At 44.3% G+C, this 12,500-nt stretch overlaps 1 protein-coding gene across 2 annotated transcripts in view; it reads right to left on the bottom strand.

Annotated features, from left to right (window-relative positions):
• Positions 1-12,500, bottom strand: part of LOC122254856 (protein-L-histidine N-pros-methyltransferase) — a 201,170-nt gene that overhangs the window by 146,960 nt on the left and 41,710 nt on the right. The window contains exon 1 of one of the 2 annotated variants that reach the window (XM_043018711.2): positions 1,640-1,755. The exons of the other annotated variant lie outside the window; for it this stretch is intronic. The gene's annotated coding sequence lies outside the window, so the exon portion shown is untranslated. Of the gene's footprint in view, positions 1-1,639; positions 1,756-12,500 lie in introns of those variants that run through there. 2 annotated transcript variants of the gene reach the window in all.

Below are 12,500 nucleotides of genomic sequence, written 5' to 3' on the forward strand. Positions count from 1 at the left end.
CTTTCACTTCTCTCTACCCATCTTCGTTCATCATTATCATTATTACCTTTAGGATAATTATCATCACTAACATCAATATTGGTATCACAAACAGTATAACGAATATGTACCGTCATACAGATTATCTATTCCAAGAAATTAATTTGATAAGAGATACCAAAGGAATATATTCAGAAAAAAAATATCATCATGATTAAAACTTCTACCAAGAGGAACAATTATGTCACTCTCATAACAGTTTTTTTAAAGTACTGATATCGAGACCCTGTCTAGTGCAACTCATACCTGCCCCCCACTCGAAAAAACACTTATACCCTTCCCAAAAAGAAGGGAGTGTAATAGCGGTGGTAAATCAACAACAACAATAACATCAACAATACTAATACTGATAATAATAATAATAATTTTAAAAATAATAATGAAAGTAATAATAATAATAGATAGATAGAGGGAGAGAGAGAGAGAGAGGGGGGGAGGGAGAGAGAGATAGGGAGAGAGAGAGAGAGAGAGTGAAAGAGAGAGAAAAAAAAAGACGGGAGAGAAAGAAAGAGAGAGAGAGTAAGAAAGGCGTCCCAGAGATAGATAGATAGAGAGAGAGGCGGGAGAGAGAGAGAAAGGGAGAAAAAAAGGCGGGAGAGATAGAAAGAGAGACATTAAGAGACAGGTAGATAGGGAGAGGGAGGGAGAGGGAGAGAGGGAGGGAGGGAGGGAGGGAGGGAGGGAGGGAGAGAGAGAGAGAGAGCGAGAGGCGTCCCAACATGCATACCTCGACCTCCTTCTCCGCCGCGCCGAATGTCATGCTCAAACAGAAAACTAAACATGCTTAAGCCACCTCTAACTCTACGGACTCGCCCGCCCGTCACGCACACCAGCTCGCGAGGCCGGGGGACAGGATTATAGGCTGTACAACACGGTGCTCGAACCCATTCCGTCTCATTCCATTCACGACGACCAGCGCCGGTGGGTGGGAGTGGAGGGGGGGGATGGGGGTGAGTGGAGTGGGAGTGGGGTTGGAGTGGGAGGCTATCTTTAACAGGGTAGGGGTTTGTGGGGGAATGGGTGGGGGGAAGAGGGAGAGATGGAACTAAGGAGGGATGGGGCTAGGGAGGGGGAGGGAGAGGGAGAGGGAGAGGGAGAGGGAGATCGAGAGAGAGAAATAGAGCAGGAGTGAGAGAGCGAGAGAGCGAGAGACAGAGAAAAAGAGCGAGAGAGCAAGAATAAAAGAGAGAGAGAGAATCCTGTCAATGTAACATAGAGAGAAAGAGAAAAAAATCTAAAGAAGAATCAAGAGAGATTCCTGGCAATATAATGTAGGATATCCGAGTGTGTACACGTCTTCTACAGGTCTTCTACAACTTGCGTCTCGTTGCACTGCAGGAGTTGGGATCTTTTTAAACCCTCTGATTTTTCTTCGGGTTAATGGTAGTTCCCTTCATGGTAATGATGGTGACGCAATGCAATCAGAATGGTAAGGAATAGGAGCCAATGAAATCATGATTTTTTAGAGTAAAACCAAACCGAAGCATGACATTTCTAATATCAATGAAAAAAAAAAGACACAAAAATAAAATAACACACTTAACAATAAAATCAATTAAAAAACTAAACACTGTCGATCTACGTAATCACAAACACACACCATCAACATAAATCCTTTTTCTCCCTTTTCCTCAGCAAAATAGATCTGTCGACTCGATCAACGAAATATCCACACGTAGCCACTGAGGGTACAACTGGGCACCAAGAGTTCTAAAATGTACTGGGCATGTGGCAGCCGCGGCTTAAGCTCAGGGGCGTGACAAGCCTTTGCCCAATTGTGACGTCATTATCCAGTATGACGTCATCACATGGGAAGGGAAGATTGCCAAGGACATGCCTAGTTTTTGGGTATTTGTTTGACTTCTTGACATTATTATTCTTTCAAAGCAAAATTCTAAAAAAAATGTATAAAAAAAAAAAAAAGAGAAAGAAAGAAAGAAAAAAAAAACACGTTACATTTAATATACATTTAGAATGACAATTCCAAACCTTAAAACACTCACACTCATACACACACATACATAAATCATAACCCCTTTAACATCATTTAAACAAATTCAACAGTTATAACCTACATAGAAGTCCTGCAGACAAGTCTGAGAGCACAGCGCGGACAAAACTGCGAAGCCTATGCACATCGTGTCGTTTTAGGCCTATGGGAGCACGGCGACAAAGGGTGTGTTTAGAGCCTATGTGCATTGGGGCGACAATAGACTAGCCGCTACCATGGTGATAGATACATAGGCCTGTGCGTAGCGTATCATGTCATGGTACTGTTATCGTAGGCGATGGTGTGAATATCATGATTCTATGATTATCAAAATGAGGAATAGCAGCTATAGGCCTATAGAAAAGGTGTGAGAAGTCTGTCTATCAGGGGCTGTGGGTGCTAGCTGGGCGGTAGAGGAGGAGTGGGGAGGGAAGGGGGAGGGATAGCAGCAGCAGCAGCTGGCAGCACCAACCTCAACGCGGGTTAATACCAGACATTTTAAAGAGGTATTGGAGAATCCCAGCCTCCACTACCGCCTTTCGCCTCCCCTCCCCCTACCCCTCCCCTCCACTTGCACCGCCGCCTACCCCCTTCTTCCCTACCCCTCCCCCTTCCCCTATCCCCATCGCCTCCACCCCTTCGGCCTGTCATCACCACATACGAACTCTTCAGCTTCCACAACAGATCTCCCTCAACTACCATCACGGACTGATTTCCTTCAAGGTCCACTGCCGGCAGCGGTTTTGCACGCACGCATGCACCAGCACGTGCGTGCACAAGCATGCGCACAAATACTCACTTGAATACACACCTAATAACAAACACACCCACACACACACACAAACAGACACACACACACATACTTGGTAGCCTGTACCTCAGTGATCATAAATAACATTTCATATCATCTAAGACGGCGATGATTTCTCGTCAATACCCATCTCTCTCTCTCTCTCTCTCTCCTCCAAACATCCGGGATACGCGTTACCGACACACCAATATCACAAATGCCTCCATATCTAAATAATAATAAAGTTGATTTCCCTCCTCCTTCAAAGCCATAAAATGCCCAGAGAACATTTTATCACGAGCAGATGCCTCCAACCTCGGGAGAGCTCTCGTAAGACATCTCCAACGGCCGTGTCAAGATGGAACCTTCCGTAAAGGTAGTAGATCTGCGACACGAGCGGACGAATCAAAAAAAAAAACATTCTTTCACTCTATGCAAACCATATACCCCACCCCCCTCCCTCCTCTCTACGCCTCCTCTCCCCCCCCCCCAACCCCCCTTTAGCCATAATATCGTCGCGGTTCCGGCACAGGCGATAACACCCAATCTCTTTACTGACAACAGGCAACTATCTCCCCTATCGTCCGCTATCTGACCGCTGTTTTGCCAACACTGAACTCATCACAATGGTCCTATACATAGCGTTTGAGGGCTATCGCCTACTTTGCATACGGCTGGCTTGAAGAATAGGGGGGAAGAGGGCAAGAGGGTAGAGAGAGGATGACGGAGGCAGGGAGGGAGGCAGGGAGGCAGGGAGGGTGGATGGGTTGACCGATGAAGGAAAGGAAGGAAGAAAGGGAGGAAAGGAGGGAGGGAGGAAGGGAGGGAGAGGTTGGACTACGGAGGCTGGGAGGGAGGGAGGGTTGACCGATGAAGGGAAGGAACGAAGGAAGGGAGGGAGGGAGGGAGGGAGGGAGAGAGAGAGAGAGAGAGAGAGAGAGAGAGAGAGAGAGAGAGAGAGAGAGAGAGAGAGAGAGAGAGAGAGAGAGAGAGAGCATATGGTTAACATCAAACGACACGCAAAGATCTCATTCCTTAAGGCTGTCTCTTCGGAGTAACCATGGGAGTACTTCTTTTGATTCTCCTAAAGTATATAGGAAAGATCTAATTCGTAGTATAAAAACTCTCTCTCTCTCTCTCTCTCTCTCTCTCTCTCTCTCTCTCTCTCTCTCTCTCTCCCTCTCTCCCTCCCTTCCTCTCCCTCCCCCTCCCCCTCTCCCTCCTCTTCCTCTCCCCCCTCCTCCCTCTCTTTCTCTCCTCCTCTCCCCTCTCCCCCCACTTCCCCCTTCCTCTCCTCCCCTCCTCTCTTCACCCCTCTCTCTCTCTCCCCTCCTCTCCTCTCTTCCCCTCCCTTCCTCTCCCTCCCTTCCCCTCCCTCCCTCTCCCTCTCTCCCCCTCCCTCCCTCTCCCTCCCTCTCCCTCTCTCCCCCTCCCTCCCCCTCCCTCTCCCTCTCTCTCTCTCCCCCTCCCTCCCTCTCCCTCTCCCTCTCCCTCTCTCTCCCTCCCTCTCTCTCCCTCTCTCCCTCTCCCTCCACCCCTAACCCCCTCTCTGTCAATGCCAGATGTGTAATATAAATCCCAACATACTGCATTACACAATAAATCTACAGAAACAAGAATAATGAAGAATCGGAAATCAACACCATTGCTACAACATCATCTGATATTTCCCTATCATGCAGTATCTTCCTATCATGAAATATACTTATCACAGCATGACGAACACGAAGCACGACTAACGAACGACCATCATGCTTAACGACCGCACAACCAACAACCAAGGAAGGAACGCGTTTCATGCCAAACGAACGACCAAAGAACGACTAAACAATTGAAGAACTTGAGCAACGAACGACCAATGAAAAGACGACCATCATGTCCGCCTGTTAACGACCCACGAACGACCTATAAGCTGGACGATCAACGACCAAACAACCGTACGACCAACAAACGACCTTCATGCCCTCACATACCAGTGCCAGTGCCTTCATACCCCCCCCCCAAAAAAAAAAAGTTTTCCTGCCTACGTACATAACTCCTAACGATAACTTCTAACTCCGTCTAACTTCAAAAAGCATCGGAAATGGGTGCGAGCAAAGACTCAGAGAAAGAGAGAGAGAGAGAGAGCAAGAGCGAGAGGCGATTTAGAGAAAGGCATTATAGAAAAAAAACGAGAGTTCTAAGCGACGTTATAGGAAGACGCCGTTAGATTTTAGGAAAAGTTAGCTCTGGAAAGGCCTCGCACTGGGATCTGTTCTGCTGCCTAATGGACGGAAAGCGCATGCAGATTCTTCGTGTGCTTAAAACACACACACACACTCATATATGTGTATATATACACACACACACATACATACACACACACACACATAAACACACTCAAATACACACACAAACACTCAAATACACACACATATACTAAAACATACACTCAAATACACACACACTAAAACACACACTCAAATACACACACACACAAACACTCAAATACACACACACACTAAAACACACACACACACAAACACTCAAATGCACACACACTAAAACACACACTCAAATACACAGACACACACAAACACTCAAATGCACACACCGGGCGATGCATCATCATATCATCTTCCTACATTACACTATCCTCCACCACACACACCATTTGAAAGCGGATTTAAACCAAACAATGAAGGACACACAAAAAAATAATCAATGAAAGAACCAACACCACCACCACGCCCCTAAATCGGCCATAAAAATCTCGAAAAAAAAGACAACTCCATGCACCATCGAGAGCCCTTATGCAACCCTGATAGCCCCCCTACCCCCTCCTCTCCCATACATACACACCTACTCCCCACCCCCTACCCATCTCCCTATCCCCCCTCCTCTCCCATACATACACACCTACTCCCCACCCCCTACCCATCTCCCCATCCCCCCCTCCTCTCCCATACACACACCTACTCCCCACTCCCTACCCATCTCCCCATCCCCCCCTCCTCTCCCATACATACACACATACACACACCTACTCCCCACCCCCTACCCATCTCCCCATCACTCCCTCCCCCACCCCCACCACCCCTCCGGTGCACCTCAGACCCCCATCATTTTAATACCCTAATTGGTCTTTACACAGGCAAACGCCCCGTGCCCGGCCCAAAAGGGGTTGCTTGCCACCATAGTTTAGGTCCTGCGGGTTGCCTCAACAAAGAGAGCCGGACAAAAGGGGGCGAGCCACAGCTGAATGGGAGCCACACGGGTCCTCTTTGCATATGGTGGCCTGACCTTAATGATTGGGCAAAGAGGTTGTTGACTACCTGCCCCCTTGCCCATTGATCACGCAGATTGGAGGGTAGGGTTTAACTCGCCCCTTTTTTCATAGGCGATGATTCGCTCGTTGTGTGTTGATCCCGGGGTGTTGGGTGTTGGGTTGGGGGGGAGGAAGGGGGGGAGGGGAGGGCACGGGAGGGTTTATTGTGGCGGCGGAAGTGAGTTGATTGAGTTGTTGCTGGTGTCTGTGTGTGTGTGTGTGTACGTGTGCCCGCGCTTCTGGCTTCGGCTGGAGTTTTTTGCGCGCGAGAACGGAGTAGTTTAAGATTTTTTTTTTCTGGAAGTGGGGAGTGGGGGTGGAGTTACTGTCTATGCTGTATGTAATTATGGATCTTAAATATATATAGACAGGTAGGTAGGCAGGCAAACATACATGCACACATGCATACATACATGCATACATACATACATACATACATACATACATACAGACACCCTCACTCACTAACACAGGAAATACATCCACACCACCCACAAACAACCCCTCCCCCTCCCCCCTTCATCCCACAGACACCCTTCACATCTGAGTTTGTTTATGACTCGGGTCGATGCAGCACGGCCTTGACCGACAGTGACCACTTCCTCGGCCGTCTGAGTGACCCGCCCTTCCCGGCCAGCCTCGGTCACTCCGACGCAGACGTTTTGGACTTTTGTCTCTGCTCGCCGTCTCTCTCTCTTTCTCTTTCTCTTCTCTTCTCTCCCTCTCCCTCTCTCTCCCTTTCCCTTTTTCCCTCTCCCTTTCCCTTTTTTCCTCTCCCTTTCCCTTTCTTTCTCTTGCTCCCTCTCCCTTTCTCTTTCTCCCTCTCCCTTTCTCTTTCTCCCTCTCTCTTTATCTTTCTCTCTCCCTCCCTCTCCCTTTCTCCTCTCTCCCTCCCTCTCCCTTTCTCTCTCTCTCCTTCTCTCTCCCTCCCCCTCCCTCCCCCTCCCTCTGTTTCTCTCTTCCTCTCTCTCTCACTCTCACTCTCACTCACTCTCAGTTCTCACTTTATGACTTTATCTTTCTGCCTGTCTACACTCTGATCCGCCGCTGCATGATCATACTGATTTTTTAAAAACTCTTATTCGAAATGTGTGCGTCTTGTCTTGAATATTCGCCTCTATCAGGCTTTCGTAAAGCTATTAAAATACTATCAATTCTCATTCGCACTCTACCGACGTCTTTTCGTCTATCATAGTCGCCCTAATTCGTAGTACTATCTTCATTTGGTGCCCCGTGAAATAAGGAATAGTGAAATACAAAATAGTAAAATCAAAGAGGAAAAAAATAAAAGTAAATAAAAAAGAAGAATGATAGAAAGAAAAGAAGACAATACATACAAATATGCACACACACACACACACACACACACACACACACACACACACACACATATACACACATATATATATATATATATATATATATATATATATATATATATATATATATATATATATATATATACACATATACATAAAGCCAATCCAGAGAGCAAAAAAGGAAACATGGGGACGGCCGCGCAAGGCACACCTTCAAGACCTCCTTCCCACGAGCCAGTCTCAGCACCTTGTCTCCACGCGGGAGTAACTGCGGCAGGGGGCGTTACGAGGACCAGCTGTCACCCTAAGGACTATCTAGGGATCTGCAGGGGATCCAGACCAAGCGTCACCAAAACACTTGTGACTGACGGCGGTGTCCCTCGATCCCTCGACAAACGGCTGTGACTCGCGCTGTGTTACTTGGGTCGTGTCGGGTGTGGGTGTGGGTGTGTGTGCGTTTTGCTTTTTTCACTTTCACTTATTACTGTTTTTATCTTGGTCTTTTCTTTTCCTCTATTTCTATTATCTTGTGTGTGTTGTACATATATATATATATATATATATATATATATATATATACATATATATATATACATATACTTATGTATATGTATCTATATCCTTATTTATATATATCTAATACCTATTTGGACATGATATACAGAAAGATAGATGTGTATATACATATACATACATACATATATATACATATACATATATATATATATATATATATATATATATATATATATATATATATACATATACATACACACACACATATGAACACGCACAAAGTACACATATAATAACCTCCACAATCCACCCTCACCTACAACACAGCACCCCCTTCCCCTAAAAAAAGAAGAAAAAAAAAAAAAAAAATCCCTCATAAACAATCCCCCCAAAATCCAACCAAAACACAATCAACGAACACATATACAAAAAAAAAAAAAAAAAAAAAAAAAAAAAAAAAAAAAAAAAAAAAAAAATTTACAAACCATGTCAAAAAGAAAACAATAATTCTCACAAAGGTTCAGAAACTCTTCTCTCTCCCTATACCGACCAACACATAAGACGTGTGGGAAGGCTGTCTGTTCATAAGAAGGTTCAGATTCTTGAGAGACGCGTGGCGAGAATCGTAGGTGAGAAGGAGGGAGGGAAGGAGGAAGGGAAGAGATACGTATGAATTGAGATTGAAGGAAGGAAGGAGGGAGTGAGGAGGAGGAGGAGGAGGATAAGAGAAATGAGGAAAAAAGTGAGAAGGCGATGGAGGAGTTAAATGCGGTAGAGGATGTTTGTGTGTTTATTTTTATTTATTTTTGACTTTATCTATGTTTTTTTAATTCATTATCTTATCTATTATTATTATTATTTTCTTTTTTGTGTGTTTATTTTCATTTTCTATCTATTTTCATTTTATTTATTTTTTAAAATTTATTCATCTATTTATCTAATATCATTTTTTGGTGTTTGAGTAAGTGAGTGGGTGGGTGAGTGAGTGAATGAGTGAATGAATGAGTAAGTGAATGAGTGAGTGAATAAGTGAGAGAGTGATTTAGCGAACGAGTAAGTGCGCGAGCGCGTGCATAAGTGCGTGTGAATATTTCAGATTCTTAAAAACGTTCCGTGTGTATATATAAAATCTAGATGGGGGGAAAGAGAGGTCTGAGTGCCATGGAGAGTGGGGAGGGGGGCATAGTGGGAGGGGGGGGGTGATTGGGAGAAATCAGAGGGAAAGTTAGGCCTAGATAGCAGGTGTCAGCGTCACGGGCTGATTACAATTACTTTGACAAATATTTGAGAGAAATATTCATGAGATACGTAGATGATCGATCAGCTTATAACTATAAAATAAAAAAGAGATAACAAAGAGAGAAAAAATAAAACCTTTTTTGTATACAATATCCAACAATAATAAATTAACGAAACTCAAACCCGATACCCCCCCCCCAAAAAAAAAAAAAAAAAAAAAAAAACCAAAGTAAACAAAAAACAAACCAACAAATAAAAAATAAACACAACAAACTCAGGAGGGGGGGAAAATAACAACAGTAGCCCCCCCCCCTCCACCCACCCCCCTCGAAACGACAGCAGCATTTCCCCCTCCGTTCCAAAATCAGCCTAAATATCAGGCTTAATCACCTCCTCAGCCTCGTCTCCAGGGATATGAATAAATAATATAAACTTGGCCGTAGCGAGGCAACAATGGCGGTTTTGATTAGGAAATGTACATTCATTCAGTCGCATGTACGTACCCGGAGCGCGATGAGAGAAAATAAGGAGTAGATGTGTGTGTACTTATTTCCAGACTTTTGAAAAGGATGGGGAGAAGGGGAAGGGGGTATGGGGGTAAGGAGGGGTGTAAGGAAGGAAGGGGGAGGGGGTAAGGAAGGAAGGGGAAAGGGAGAGAGGGAGGGGGAGGGGGAGAGTTGTGTGTGTGTGTGGAGGGGGTTGGGGAATGGGGGGTATGTAGAATGGGTGGGGGGTGGGGGGGGAGGAGACATAAGCAAGGCTTTATTCATTATCCTCGACGACTTTTTGTTGTGTATATTTCGGTCGCCGCGCGCTCGGCTCTTGCTTGATAAGAAGAAAAGGAAAATCGGCCGAGGAAAAAATCCGAGAGGAAATCCCGTCAGAAATTTCGTCCGTAATCAGAACTTTATGACAACTCGTCTGAAAACTCAGTCACATCCATTTCTTTAATCAGCATAGCTATCTAATCCATAAGCACTGGAGCCTGGACTCGAGCCCACGCCCGGGATTGGTTCTTGCGCTCGCCTCCCGCTCGCTGATTGGCCGGGAGGATGTAATGACGTAACGTTTTGATTGCTGAGTGGCTGGGGGATATAATGACGTCACCGGTTCAAGATGGGAAAGTTCATTTCACGGGAGTGTTTGCACACTCAAACTTCATCGATGGAAGCTGGGTATGGCAAACAAATCAATAACTTCGGGAAGAGGGAAGGATGACACACGGACGATAATAAATGTATTCGCAAGAGAAAATGGAAACGCGCGCCACGTCAAGAAGGGAGGGGGGAGGGGGAGGGGAAGGGGGGAGGGGGACAGATGAAAAGCCAAAAATGCCAAAAATGCCTCACGAAACAAACATCAAACTGAACGAAGAGAAAGGCTGATAGAGAAACATCAGGAACTCGAGGAAAGAAAAAGGAGAAAAACAAACGTATAAAAGGGAAACAGTCGAGAGAATTAATCTTCGACGCTTCCCTCTGCGTCGTTGTTTCCCTGTCGTTCACGCTCGAGATTTTCCTCCTCCTTTGCATGGCGCAATATCCGACATATACTTCATTTATTCTCACTTGTTTGTATTCATGCATGTCGCATTTAATCAAGTTGCTATCTCCCATAGTTCATGACGTCAGTATTTTTATTCATTGCTTTTTTTTTTTTTTAACCCAATTCTGCTTAGCTTTACATGTTTTGAATTGATCTTAGTGTATGTAATTCGTTCTAGTAATGCTAATAAAAAATATAAATAAATATAAATATAAGTATTTTAAAAACAATCATAAAATCACCACTCCAACCCAACAACAAAAACACCATAACCAAAGAAAGAAAAAAACAAACACCTCAACGAAAACACAAAAAAAAACTCCCAAAAGCGATAAAAATGGTCGTGTCGGATGAACAACAACAACAACAACAACAACAAGCATCACCCCCAACGACCACAAACCCCGAGCACGCGCCTAAGAGACCCCCCCCCCCCAAGGCTTGGCGTGGCGTCGTGCTGAAGAGAGGGAGACTGAAGCACACTGTAATTACAGGAAGCATAAAATTAGCATAATGCGATGGAGATAGGGTTAGAGCCTTCAAAAATGCGACTCCGTTCCTATAAATCAGCTTCATATGAAGTCTACATGGCGTGGAAGGAGGTCGTCTTCAGAAACCTGGGAGGACGAAGACGAAAAAAAAATAATAATAAAAAAAAAAGAATGTTGGTTCTTTGGTTCTCTCTCTTTCTTTTTTGTGTCTCTGTTTATCGGTCTCTGTCTCTGTTTCTTTTATGTTTGTTTGTCTGTCTGTCTCCCTCACTCGATTTCTCTTTTTCTCATTATCTCTGTCTGTGTGTATGTCTTTGTGTCTGTCTTTGTTTCTGTCCGTTCTATCTCTCTCTCTCTCTCTCTCTCTCTCTCTCTCTCTCTCTCTCTCTCTCTCTCTCTCTCTCTCTCTCTCTCTCTCTCTCTCTCTTCCCCCATATTCCACGCATGATATTCAAAGAGCTTATAACAACAATAAAAATTATCAATACAACCGTTATTTTCATCTTAATTATCAAATAATTATAATAATGTCGATAACAACCACAATAATACAACAGTATTCAACGATGTTATTAACAATAATGAAAAATATAAAACAAAAGCAAACGTAATGATAATGACAAAGCCTCTATAGCTGTTAATGGTATAAATAACGCTACCGATAACAAATAATAATGATTATTAATAACAGCCAAAACAATAAGTCAACGAATGACAATCCCACGAATATACATGGCGACAAAACATATCTGGGGTTAACAACGCATACACGTACAAAAACACGAGCACAAAAATGCACATGCAACACGAGCACAAAGGACAGAGGCGGGGAAGTTTAATGTAGGAAACAGTTTAATAACTCTGTGCACCTTTAAGGTTTAATGTAACTTTCACTCAGCATATGAACCTCAAAAACTTTTTTTTTATTGAAAGGATATGCAAAATGTGACCCGAGCAGAGAAAAGACGTGGAATTAGAATAAGAAGGAAGGAAGGGAAGAGAGAGAGAGAGAGAGAGAGAGAGAGAGAGAGAGAGAGAGAGAGAGAGAGAGAGAGAGAGAGAGAGAGAGAGAGAGAGAGAGAGAGAGAGAGAGAGAGAGAGAGAGGAGAGAGAGGAGAGAGAGAGAGAGAGAGAGAGAGAGAGAGAGAGAGAGAGAGAGAGAGAGAGAAAAGAAGGGAAACTGAGAGAGAGAAAAAGAAAGAGAGACAGAGATAGAGATAGAAGGGTAGATACATAGATAGATAGAAAAAAACGAAAGAGAGAG

This window comes from Penaeus japonicus, unplaced genomic scaffold (genome assembly GCF_977035675.1).
Source record: "Penaeus japonicus unplaced genomic scaffold, GWHDUDI00000001_assembly GWHDUDI00000014, whole genome shotgun sequence".
NCBI lineage: Eukaryota > Metazoa > Arthropoda > Malacostraca > Decapoda > Penaeidae > Penaeus > Penaeus japonicus.